Here is a 14,249-nt window from a genome sequence, read left to right as displayed (position 1 = left end):
ATAAGTAAAAGTAGCAATACTACAATATTAAGATACTCTGTTACAAGTAAAAGGCCTGTGTTCAAAATGTTACTCGAGTAAAAGTACAAAAGTATTGGCATTAAATTATACTCAAAGTATCAAAAGTATAAGTACTAAAATGTTTGAAAATAGCAGATCTACAAGCTCACAATGCCTCTGAGATGTAGTGGAGTAGAAGTAAAAGTATTGAAAATACTCCAGTAAAGTAAAAAATACCTCAAAATTGTACTTAAGGTACATAAATTGTACCTCCCCCTGGCCAGCCGGGGCGCCTGATGGAGGGGAAAGGAACTGGTTGGAATAACGTGTTCCTTCCGCACGCTACGTCTAACCAGGGAAACTCCCCCCTGTCAGGTGATAAGAAGCGGCCTGCTCACTCCTCATGCGTTGAAGGAAGCATGAGCTCAGTTTGGGGCTCTCCCCAGGCTGGCAGAGGGAGAGTAGTGCCCAGGATTACAGCTTAGGCATTGGCACTGGGTGAAAAAATGGGTTACCAAATTGTGGGATACAAATTTAAATAATGTTTTTAAAAAGTAATAGTTTTGGACATACAGTACAAGTTTTCAACAGCCACGATATATTACAGTCTGTGTTCCATTTCTCCACAGCTGGTGCGATCCCAACGCAAGAGCCTTCTAGTTCCAAGTCTGAATTGTGGTTTCTGCTCCTACTTCCGACGCTGAAGCAATAGTACTTAATAAACCTGATCACCCCCTGATCAAAAACAAAAGACCGCTGATAGATAAAAAACAACGTGCGAGAAGATATAAAGACATCCCAGTGCACGTGAACACGTGCGCGACAACCAGCAGGGGAGGAGGAGGGACACTGTGTCACCCTCCGCTGAACATCAGTCACATATCTTAACAAGGACGCAAGGAGGTGCCAGGAGACGGGCGGCATCACGTCACTGGAACCCGTCCGGTGGCTTTGTTCTTTTAACCCATTAAAACCGGGAACGCATCTGTGAGTCATTTTAAGATTTCTTTGGCTATTCAAAAAAATAGCAGATCTACAAGCTCATCTATGAGCTTGTAGATCTGATATTTTGGGGGAAATCGTGGAGAATTTGTGGAAATCTTTGAATATATATATATTCTAAAGCGAACATTTGTAACTCAAATCTTTGCTTCTGAGGGATTCTACAAATGTCTTATAATATATTTTTTTTAAACTGATGTTGCTATAATTCTCAAACCGTTTCATTTCAAAGACCACCCAAAATTATATGTATTTGGCCGGGGACCCCCATCTCAAAATATGTTGTTCCAGGGTCCCCCACCAGAAGCACAGATCGGAGTTAAAAATGTTTGCTTAAAAACACATTATATATTCAAAGATTTGCACAAATTTGTTAAAAAAAAAAGGTTTTTATTTTTTTAATATTTTTTTGATAGCCAAATTGAAATCTCAAATTGACACGGATGGTTTCCCGGTCTTAATGGATTAATCCTGTCAGCTTTTCATGACTGGTGACTGTTCCCCTGACATGGTGTGGAGCCACTGGGATGCATCTAGCTGCTGCTTCCAGATCGTTTCATAAGTCTTCATAACTGTTATATCATGTTGCATCTGCTGGGCTTTTTTCTCCACTGTTATATCATTTTGCATCTGGTGTTTTTTGGCTCGAACAAAAGCCCACACGGATCAAACCTTTTAATTCGGTACATCCAGTGCAGCTGAAGAGACCGTGTTCTTCCTGGCATCGAACCTCGGCGGCGCAGCGCTTGCCGTCCCACGTGGGCCGTGACAGATCGCTGCTGCTACGTGGAGCTGTGCCCACGATGCACAACGTGTGCGCGCGCGCACACACACACACACACACACCGTGCAAGACATACACATAACACACACTGCACACAGCATATTGTGCACATCACACACACAGCACACGCCATGCACAATGTGCACATAGCACACACTGGACACAGCACATTGTGCACATCACACACACACGATGTGCACATCACACACACACACACACACGCACACAATGTGCACATCACACACACACACGCACACAATGTGCACATCACACACACACACACACACACACACACACACACACCGTGTGTGTGCACGACGTGCACATCACACACACAGTGTGCACGCCGTGCACATAACACACACTGCACACAATGTGCACATCACACACACAGCACACGGCGTGCACATCACACACACACACACACACACACACACACACACACACACACACACACACACACACACACACACACACACACACACACACACACACACACACACACACACACACACACACACACACACACACACACACACACACACACACACACACACACACACACACACACACACACACACACAATGCAGTGCATAAAGGCTTAAATAAAATGCATATATGACATTATGCTGTGGGGGCAGAAACCTCACATCTCCATATTTTAACTTGTGTTTTCTGGTTAATTCAATGCCCTATGCTTTGTCATACCACAGCGTCACACCAAAGCATCAAAAGTAGCAGATCCACAAGCTCGAAAAGTACACAATGAACGTACGGTACACACGTGCCATAACGTATGTGCGTTGTCCGTGCGTAGTACATACGTACGCATGTGTGCGTTCATTCACACGGGCCCACCGCCCTGAGGCTCGTCTGTCTCAGACCGTCTTGGCTCGGGTCCCAAGCGTTACGTTAACACTTTTTCAGGGACAAAAAAAAAAAAACGTCAGCGTCATCCTCCTCCTCCTCTTCGTCATTAGCACATTTCCTCAGGCCCCCATCGCCCTCCACCCAACCCCCCCCCCCCCCCCCCCAAACCCGTGGGTCCCATGATGTATCAGCAAACACAACTGATGAGGAACACATGTTTAGGTACGGTGGGCCTCTCCCCCCGCCCTCGTTCAACCTCTGACCTCCCGTGTTCGTCCCTGTGTGGAGAGGGGCTCGGGGGGGGCGGGGGCGAGCGAGAGGCCCCCTCCATTGGAGTCTCAGACGGGGCGTCCCGGGGGGGGTATAGGGGTATAGGGTGGGGGGTAGGGGTAGGGGTTGGGGTTGGGGGGGTCTTTGCCCCCTTGTCAGTGGTGGAAGAAGTACTCAGGGGTTTTACTTGAGTAAAATGTAGCAATGCCACGATATAAAAATACTGTAATATTTTTAGTATATAAAAATACTGTAGTATTTTTGTATTAAATAGTAAAGTAAAGCCCTTTGTTCAAAATGCTACTTGAGTAAAAGCACTAAAGTATTGCATCAACATATACCTAAAGTACCAAAAGTAAAAGCACTAAAGTGTTTGAAAATGGCAAGCTTGTAGATCGGCTATTTTCAAAATAGCTAAAATAGGGCTAAAGTGGTTAATGTATGTTTTATAATATAATAATGTATATCTACAAAGTAACTAGTAACTAAAGTGTTCAAATAATTGTAGTGGAGTAAAAGTACAATATTTGCCTCGGAGATGTAAACGGAGTAGAAGCAAAAGTATTGAAAATTGGAAAAAAATAAAACATACCTCAAAATTGTACTTAAGCACAGTACTTAGTAGTAGTAAATGTACTTAGTTACTTTACACCACTGCCCCTTGTCCCGCATGACCCTCCCCCCCTGCATGGCAGAGTCTCAGGGACCCCTTGCTATACATTACTGGGAACCGCACCAACCTGCCAAGGGCAGGAAGCCCGCGGCGCTGCAGAGAGACAGCTGTGAATGCGCTCATGGTTTCCTGAAGACTTGGCTCTGAACGGAGGCTGTAGCAGAGAGAGAGAGAGAGAGAGAGAGAGAGAGAGAGAGAGAGAGAGCTAGAGCTGCTGAAGCAAAGCGACGGACGGACGGACGGACGGGTCTCTGGGTGGGACTGAGCAGATCTTTCAGCCCCTCGAACCATTCAGTGTACATTCATGCTGGCCATGGACATGTTCAGTGTTCCCACAAAGCACACAGATGGACGGGATAATGTGCTACCAACAAAGACATGCAAGCGCACACGCGCACACACACAGGTTTGTATGCTATACATATACTATATAGCAGTGATTTCCAACCTTTTTCGCGTCAAGGACCCCCAAATTGACACATATTAGCCCACGGACCCCCATTGGAAAAGATATGCCAGGGACTCAACCATTTAGGTTTATTGGGTGTCTCAATCTACACTGTAGTATCATCATCAGTGTTAATTTAACTCTGAGAGTGTACAAATGGAACCAAATGGACTCTCAGAGTTACAGACAAGGGTCAATTTGGTTCCTAACTATTCATTTGGCTGGGGACCCCCTGGAACCCCCTCAAGGACCACTGGTGGTCCTCGGACCACTGGTTGAAAACCTCTGCTATGTTGCAACATACCTCTGCAACATTTTAGGACGCATATTTTATGAATGCCATTTTTACAATGTTTTGGCAACTTTTACCTTAAACCTAACTTCGAATCCTAACTCTGTTGCAACCTGAATATTTTCATAACAGTCTAACTCCCCAAATATACATTATATTCTTAAAACAAAAAACTCTAGCGAGGTCCAGGAAAATGGTCCCCACAATGTCTATTTCTCAAATTCTACTATACTTGTTGGGATATTTGGCCCTCACAAGTATAGCGCACGCACGCACATGCACGCACGCGCACACAGACGCACACAGACAGAGAGAGAGAGGAGAAAGAGAGGAGAAAGGAGCAGACTTAGTAAACGGCAGACATTGCCAGCACAGATTTGCAGCGTTTCCCCAACTTGCCAAAAAGTCGATTTCTACTTTCCATTATTCCTTCTTCTTTTACGACGTGAAGTTGCTGTACAATGAACCGTCTCATTCCCAGAGCTGAGTCAATTGTGCTGTTCAACAAATTGGGGATTTTTTATTTATTTTTATTCCTGACCTACAGTAGCTGAACTGGCTTTTAACCCTTTAGTGGACTAAAACTCTCAGCAGTAGGTGGAAGAAGTACTCTGATGTCGTTACAAGTAAAGGTCCTGTGAATCAGAATCCCTTTAATTGCTCACCTTACTTGAAAGTACACACTTTTTGACATCAAAATGATACTTATAGTACTTAAATGTTTCAAAATGTGTCAAATTTTGAATGACCTAACACTTAATTCCCTCGAATAGCCTATAACAGGGGTCTTCAACAGGGGATCTGGGACCCCTAGGGGATCCTCAGAGTTACTACAGGGGGTCCACCAAATCTTTGTGTGGTGAGGAACATTAGCCGAAAATAGCAGCGCTTGTAGATCGGCTATTTTTGGAGAGTCGGGTAGAGGGAAAAAGAGCAGACCAAGTACAGAGCCAACGGTGAAGTTGACTAAATATTGAGGGTTCAAAAGATATCTATCTGAAATACACATTAACATGAATCGAGCTATCTATGAAATCTATGAAAAAAGTGTAATTTGCAACACAATTTTATTCAATATGTAGTGGTTGGGGGGGGGGGGGGTCCCTGCTTCATCTCTCTCAGCTAAGGGGTCCGTGGCCTGAAGAACGTTGAAGACCCCTGGCCTATAATACTTCCCTCGCTCCGGGAACTGTACAAGAAGAGGTGTGTAGTAGTCTAAGCTCAGCACATCATCAAGGACAGGCACCACCCCAGCCACAAACCGTGCCACAGCCAGGCAAGGAGGTCTACCGTAGTAGTATGAAGGGCCAGACCACCAGGTTTATAAAACAGCTTCCACCCGGCAGTTGAACAAGGCGTGACCGCCGCCTGTCATCAGGCTTGGCCTTGGCTTCCTCATGGACCTACCTGTGTGGATCATACCAGTGAACGTGACCTTGTGTGGACTGACGCACAATGTGGTTGAACCTGACACGCTCTGATACTCTGCATCGTAACTCATTGAGTGTGCCGGAATGAATCTATCAATTAAGTCAGTCGGTGCCAGCGTTTCTTGGCATTTTTTACTAACCTTTCAAGAGCTACAGAATGTTTCGTTCCAGGACGATCGACACACACCGAGTGTCGCAAAAGACGGAGGAGGAGTGTCTCTCCTTCCATCGGGGGGGGAAAAGCGTGTCAAAGAGACCTTCCGTTCTTTAGTTATTGGCTGTTGAATATAACCTGTTCTCGCCAGAAACAAAGCCGAAGAAAAGTATTTTTCTAAATCCTTTAACATTAGATTGCACAGGGCTGGGTTTGTTGTGATGGGGCGGCCATAGCTGAGTGGTTAGTGAGCCCGCCTAGGGAGCCAGAGGCCCTGGTTGCCCCAGGTTCGATTCTAGGCCAGGCCAGCATATGTGTCGATGCAATGAAATTTGTCCCTGAGCAAGACTCTTAACCCCTAATTGCTCACAGGTTCTCATTGGAAACAAGACCGCAAGGACTTTCATGAACAACCTGTTAAAAGGAATTATCCTTATCCTTATCCTTTTCACATTATTCCCGGATCTACTCTTCTCCAGAACACGAAACACGGTTCGGACATGTTACACGGCTTTGGAAAAAATGGACGCGTTACACGCCAAATATTGGCGTGTAATGAATGAGTTAATATCATGTACAACGCGCTGATATTGCACCTGTCACGTACAGTATATACCTGCTGCTATGCTCATGCACCTCACGTACATACTGGATGGATGGATATGCTATGTGTAAATATTGTAGATACCTGGTTTGTTTCATTGATTCTTTCATTTTTCCCCTGCCCCACCACTTCCACCCATAGACAGTAAAAAGTATGGACAACGTTAGGCCCATAGACTACAAGCCCGTAAATGAAGCCTATTTTTAAACGATTTCAAACCCGCCATTTTTCTATATCCGGTGCACTCGGAAATTAATGCTATTGTTTGGGACCCGAGAGGGGGTGGGGAATTAATGCTATTTGTTGTAGCTTGTCAATCAAATCATCACAAGGTAGCCACGCCTCTACTACAGCACTACTTTATCATCAAGTTTATAATAAATGGGACCATTATTTACCAAAACACATTTCATGGTGATTGAAAGAAGACTTTCAACTAGCAACTGGAAGCATAAAGTATTTATGAAAATGTTTATCAAGGTAATAAAATCAAATGTAAAGTTTGGCATAAACCCACCCGCTTGCATAGAGCGGTATTGCTTCTGACACCAGCAGGGGTGAAACAGCAAGACTACAGGCCATTCATGTGAGCTTTTACTTCCTATATAGACTCAATTTCAAAGGCAGATGCTGGGCCCTTGCTTCCACCACTGCGGCAAGAGGCAGAGCCAGCATAAAGCGACGCGGCAAAGTTGAATCTTTAACACGATCATAAACGCTGAACTAGGCGTTCAGCTGACGTTGGTGTTTCACGTTTTGTATACACTCATTTAACGGAAAAAGAAACCATAGAAAACATTGCTGGTATGAATTTCTGTCTGATTAAATCCCTCGTAGCCTAACTTTTTGATGTGTCAATGTTTTGGCACAAAGATCTGTCTTGTTTATGATACAATACAGTACAGTATATGAATTTTACATTTGACTACTTCTTTGACTCGCTTAGACGGTACCGATAGTTCAAAAATAAATCACCGGTGATAAAGTTCTGCAGAGATGTTGAGGCAAATTTGTCAACACTATTTATCAGCTTTCAGTCGTTCATTGAATTATAAATTAGGCTCTAATGCATCCCATTACAGGGATTATTGATACGTTTTTGGCCTTTTGTCTTCTCCAGATGAGCTACTAACACAGATCGCTGCCAACCACCTGAATCTGCAACGGCAAATCAACAAAAACAAGCAATAAACGAAAGCATAGAGATGTCGGGAACGGGCTAATTAGTAAATCAGTTACACCAGGGAAGGGGAAATGAAAGTGGAGATCAGAGATCGACTCCAAACATGAACTGCCAAAAAAGGTTCCATTGATTGCCAAAGATTTTGAATACAAATCGCTCTTTCCCTTGTAAAAAAAAAAGAGAAAAAAAGAAGCCTGTAGTGTTTTGTCAGACAATGTGTCTGCATTGTCTGCAAACATAACTTGAACACTTTTAATGGCTCTCTGCTCTTAGATGTGGCCGACAGACAGAACACGCTGTGTTTGCCAGACTTTAACAGCCATGTGTTCGCCTCTGTGCTCAGTGTCTGTGTTTCCCCTGGAGGGTGAAAATTACAGCAATCAAGCGGTAAGTCTGCAGTTTGGGGAGAATGAAAGCAGAGATTTGTACTGTATGTTGTTGAGAGCCGGTATCTCACTCTAATCGTACACACACACAGAGAAATGTAAGGTGCCAAATGGAACCGAAACTGGTTCTGGAGTGATGGTTCTATAAAGAACCCTTAACCTCTTAAACCCTATATAGTTTATCGAATGGTTTATACTAGGCCCGCTCATTTCTCCCGCTCTAAATCTCTGTTGGAAACTGCAGATCTACAAGCTCACGTCGGAATGTGTGGGTGCAATTGGAAAAGGTGCCTCGAAGAACCATTAAAAAAGGTGCTTTGCAGGGGCACGGTGGCGCAGTTGGTAGCGCTGTCGCCTAGAAGGTCCTGGGTTCGATTCCCGCCGGGGACGCTGTGGGCGTGTTCGCACATCCGCGTCATCAGTGCCCATACCCTAGGTGGGGTTGGCGAAAAAGGGCCTTTCTGTGTGGAGTTTGCATGTTCTCCCCATGTCCCCTAGGGTAGTTAATACCCTCACAAAAAACATGCAATAATCCTTGTCACTATACTGCCTCCCCCTGGTCAGCCGGGGCGCCTGATGGAGGGGAAAGGAACTGGTTGGAATAACGTGTTCCTTCCACGGGCTACGTCCTAACGGGGAAACTCCCCCCAGTAAGGTGATAAGAAGCGGCCTGCTCACTCCTCATGTGTTGTAGGAAGCATGAGCTCAGTTCTGGGCTCTCCCCAGGCTGGCAGAGGGAGAGTAGCGCCCCTGGATTACAAGCTTCGGCAATTGGCAATGGGTGAAAAATGGGTTACAAAATTGTGGGATTAAAAAATAAATAAAAAAAGGTTCTTTGACCCAAAAAAAGAATGATTCTCTAGAACCTCACACAAAAAAAAAAAGTTTCTTTAGTAGGTGATGTTAGTTCTTCGTGGAACCATTTAGCCTTTTAAAGAACCATTTAAGAACCATTATTTTTCTGCCCAGTATGAAGTCAGCTTCTTTCAGTGGTGGAACAAGTACTCAGATATTTTACTTAAGTATAAGTAGCAATACCGCAATTTAGAAATATTCTGTTACAGGTAAAAGGCCTGTGTACAAAATGTTACTTGAGTTAAAGTACAAAAGTATTGGCATGAAAATATGCTTAAAGTACCAAAAGTAAAGTAAAAATGTTTGAAAATAGCAGATCTACAAGCGCTTGTAGATCGGCTATTTTCAAACAGCCTAGGTATAAAATTGTTTTATAATATAATCATTTATAAATGCAAAGTAACTAGTAACTAAAGTTTTCAAATAATTGCAGTGGAGTAAAAGTACAATATTTGCCTCTGATATGTAGTGGAGTAAAAGTAAAAGTACTGAAAATTGGAAGTCAAAGTACATCAGAATTGTACTTAAGTGAGTAAATGTACTTAGTTACTTTCCACCACTGGCTTCTTCCTCCTCCTGTTCCACCTATACGGCCGCCGCGTGCTTTCATGCGAACTGCCAAACGCTCTCAAAAGCAATTATTTTGATTAGCCAAACATTTACGCTAACCCGCCATGTGGCTTATATATCCGCTGAGGGACTCAGGGAAGCCACACTGAAGACCATGTGACAACTCGCGCTGTATACAGAGGTATCAATCATCCGCGTTCCTACAGCGTATAACTGCATTAGAACCGCAGATGATCCCTCTGTTGGAAATGTGAAACAGTCACACAAAACTCAGTGCTCTCAGACTGTGAGAGAACCGTCTGTTCTCACACACAGACGGGCGACTCCTTCATGTGTATTCATTCATTCTTTCTTTCATTCAACTCTGAATTTTATGTGTTCAAATCTTTTAATATATTTTGAACATTATTTCAGATGGGGGTCTGCGGCCAAATACATATAATGCTGGGTGGTCCTTGACATGAACAAGTTTGAGCACCACAGATATTATAGCAACGTAAATGTTTTCACTGTTGGGATTTTAGAAGACATTTGTAGAATCCCCAGAAGATTTTAGTTGCAACAGTTTTTCAAAAATATCAGATCTACAAGCTCATAGTGCGGCACTCGTATATATGCTATTTTTGAATAGCCCAAAGAAATCTTACAATGACACAGATGCGTTCCCGGTCTTAATGGGTTAAAGTAACACATTTTCTCTGCTGCCCCTCCCAGTGTGGTCCAATTGTACTCAATTCATCAATAAGACATATAAGACATGTAAGACATAATACAATACATATCTGTAACAACACCAATAGCAGCAAAGGATATATTTACAGAACAAGGTGTTGGGGGTGGTGTGTCTCATTCCGTGGAGCTCGCTGAGGGAGTGCGCTGCTTGACTCTCTGGGGTCAAGCTGCTAGGGTGATAGAATCATAGATATAGAAACCTAGATACCTCATTGGCCTCTGCAGTTCATTGGAGCGACCTGTATCGCGGCCGCCATTTTGGAGAAGGCAAGCGTCCTGACTATACTGGCCAATCACAGCACGTCTTTTATGGGACTTGTCAGAATCTAGTTGTATAACAACCCACTGAGCCATAGTGGCCATAGTCTATATTATAGACGTCATTTCAACGTCTATAATATAGACGGTCTATAAATAGACGCTTAAAAAACAGCTAATCAACGTCTAGGCTAAGCCTAGACCGCTAAAAAACTTTCACCAGTAGACCAATTATAACCCCGTTTTAGCCTACCCCTTAGACTTATTTTAGACGTCTAATAGCCCAAAAAATGCTCAGTGGGAATTATTATTTATAATTATATTTTTTATACAACTAGATTCTGCCAAGTCCCGGAAAAGACGCGCTGTGATTGGCCAGTAGTCAGGAAGCTTGCCTTCTCCAAAATGGCGCCCGAGATACAGACGCCTCAGAGCCGGAGGAGGCGTCTACCTTTATATGTATATGGATAGAATAGGCTCTGTGCATTAGCCTGGGACCAGACAAATCTGCCAGTGCAAAAAAAAAAGATCGCCCTCTGCGATTTGGGTCTGGCACCGCTCCATTGTGAATCCATATCCTGCTCCCGAAGTCTGGGGTGACCAATCACGGCCCAGTAATCAAATATGGGAGACTGTAATTGGTAGATGGTTGTAGGTCTAACCAATTGCGTCCAGAGCCATTGTTTTGATCCCGCCCCTTGGGGAAAAAAACGCCCTCATAGAAGCACCACACTCATATCCACGCAGTGATATAGTCTGGCTACGCGAGGCTATCTGTGCATAACTGTAGCTCCCGTTTCCAGAAGAAAACATTTCCTGTTCTGGGTCAGTTTCATTTGAAAAGAGAACTCAAGTTGTGCATAGAGCCTAAGTCCAATTGCATTTTGAGGACAGCCATGTTTAGGGATGTCCGATATTATCGGCCGATATTAGCATAAAAATTGATACCGGGAAAATATCGGTATCGGTTTTTGGATTTTTTTTTTTTTTTTTTTTGCTTTATAAATAAGTTACAGGAGTTCTTACTGTGTATGGTGTGTGTGATATGAAATTTGAGCTTACCCTAATCACAATAATCCCCGCATATATCGGTATCGGTTGATATCGGTATCGGTAATTAAGAGTTGGACAATATCGGTATATCGGTTATCGGTAAAAAAGCCAATATCGGACAACCCTAGCCATGTTTTTAGATCTCTAATGGCTGTTGGTAAAGGGGCATTCCACATTTTGGTGGCGGCATAGCAGAACGCAACTCTTGCCACATTGAGAGTCTTTGGTTTGTCACGTTGAAGGGTCCAGGTTTTGGTCTGGACCTCACGTTGAAGAGGGTCAGGGGGGCTCGTTTTGGGGAAAACCTGGTGTGTTTATCATTTGGACTGTTTATGTTGAGACTACGACACGCGGTTACGTAAAGAAGTTCCTTTAGATCTCTGGAGGATTGTTCTCTTTGTTGGCCTATGGAAGGTTCGGTTCAGGGAGGATGTGCTGTAGGGTAAACTGGGACTTTTATAATATACAAAGGAGGCCCTGGCGTTTCCCCCCACGGCCGAGGTGTTGTCACATGTCTGCTCTACAGGGCGGGGTCAACGCAACGCAACGAGAGAGAGGGAGAGAGCGAGAGAGAGAGAGAGAGAGAGAGAGATTGGATTTTCCCAGCTGTAATAACTCCGGTGATGTAGTGACTCGCAGGGTGTTCCTGCTCTCCCAGCAGCTCTGCCATCTTTCAGGGACCAAGTGGAAGAGCTGAGAAAACCATTAAGAGAGACCCCCAACCCCCCCTCACCCATTCACCCCACCCCCTTGCTTACCACTCCTTCCAGAACCCACCTAGAGTATTACACCCACCATTGAGCTGACCTGACTGGTTCTGACAGGGTCAAGCAGAGGCAAAACAACCTGATAAAGAGTGCACAGGAGAAAAGTCCTTGGATGGATCCACATGGATGTGGTTTCATGTGTACACTCTCAGGGCCATATATCTTGCCTCATGCCTTATCCCTAATCTTCAAAGATTTTTTTTTTTTGTACTTTTTTTTGTAACCCATTAAGACCGGGAACGCATCTGTGTAACCACTTTAACCATTATTTTATACTTTGGCCATTTTTGAAAATCGTGAACATTTGTGAAAAATAATTTCCACGATAACACTTTTTGGCAGATCTACAAGCTCATAGCGTGGCAGGCGGTGCCGCACTATGAGCTTGTATTATCAGCTATTTTTTAATAGCCAAAGTATAAAATAATGGTTATAGGCTATAGCTAAAAATCTAAAATGACACAGATGGGCTAAATGGGTTAAAAACATTCTAAAACAGTGTCAATAGCTAGCGTTTTCACCATTTAAAAATGTTTTTAAAAATTATTAAAAATGCCTATAGAAGATTAAGGATATGGTATTAGGCGCCGCGCAAGATTTGGCCTTGAGAGTTAAATGACGGTTACTGCTGCTGATTTTTACTGTGTGTACAGTAGTCTTGTAGCCGCAGTGCTTAATTAGAACAATGATGACAAAGTGGATTTATGTAGAGCGCTTTTAAAAGAAAACATACAGTTCACAGAGCAGGGTTAATCCTACTGTCAATACATAATTAAATCAGAGAATTAGAATGAAAAGAAAATAGATGGAGAGAAAAAAAACAGTCTGATTGAACAGCTAACGATGAGAGAATGTTACAGGAAAGCCAGTAGTCAGTTAGTCAGCAGTGGTGGAAAAAGTACTAATATATTTTTTTACTTAAGTAAAAGTATCAATACTGCAATATAGAAATACTCTGTTACAAGTAAAAGTCCGGAATTCAAAATGTACTTAAAGCACCAAAAGTAAAAGTACTCATCGTGCAGAATGTCCCATTTCACGTTTTCAAATGTATACAAATCTTTTGCAAATAGCAGATCTACAAGCTCACAATGCTATAATGCTAGATCTGCTATTTTCAAATGGCCGAAATGTATATACACTGTAGGGTTGAAGTGGTTAATGTGTGTTTTGTAATAATAATCAAAATCCACAAAAGTAAGTAGTAACTAAAGTTTTCAAATCATTGTAGTGGAGTAAAAGTACAATATTTGCCTCTGAGATGTAGTGGAGCAGAAGTAAAAGGACAGAAAATACTCCAGAAAAGCAAAGAAACACCTCAAAAGTGTACTTAAGTACAGCACTTGAGTAAATGTACTTAGTTACTTTACACCACCGGTAATAAAAATAGGTTTGAAGATAAAACGTTTAAATGTGGAAAGCTCTTCAGGGCGCTGAGGGCTGTCTGTCTCTGTCTCTCTCTTATCTCCTCCATTCTACCAGTGTGGAGGAGTCAATGGGAGGGAATGGAAACCAGCGTTAAAGGGGGAATTCTGCTTCCCTTAAAGCTGCACTGTGTAAGGTTCCTCTTCCACTCGGCATTTGAACCCGGTTTCCTGCGCAAGTGCTGAAATGTTTACCGTTGAGCTAATAGAGGCGGCCTGCTCGCTCGGGGGATAAAATGAATCTTGACCGCCGGGTCAAAATTTGTGTCAGATCCTGTGTCTAGGTGAGACATGACCTTTGACATCATAAATGTCTCAATAGAGGAGTAGGGAGACCAAATACAACCACCCCAATTGTAAGTTGTATTGTATTAACATACTCTACCATACAGATTGGACACAATTATATTTTATTCATTAAAGTGTGCCGCTTTAAACCTGGGGCCTATTTTTTTTTTTAAATCATTCAGACCACAAACAAATGGTGCAGGTAA

This window comes from Gymnoscopelus microlampas (assembly GCF_963454915.1).
Source record: "Gymnoscopelus microlampas genome assembly, chromosome: 4".
Lineage (NCBI taxonomy): Eukaryota > Metazoa > Chordata > Actinopteri > Myctophiformes > Myctophidae > Gymnoscopelus > Gymnoscopelus microlampas.
Note: the sequence above shows the minus strand (reverse complement) of the source record.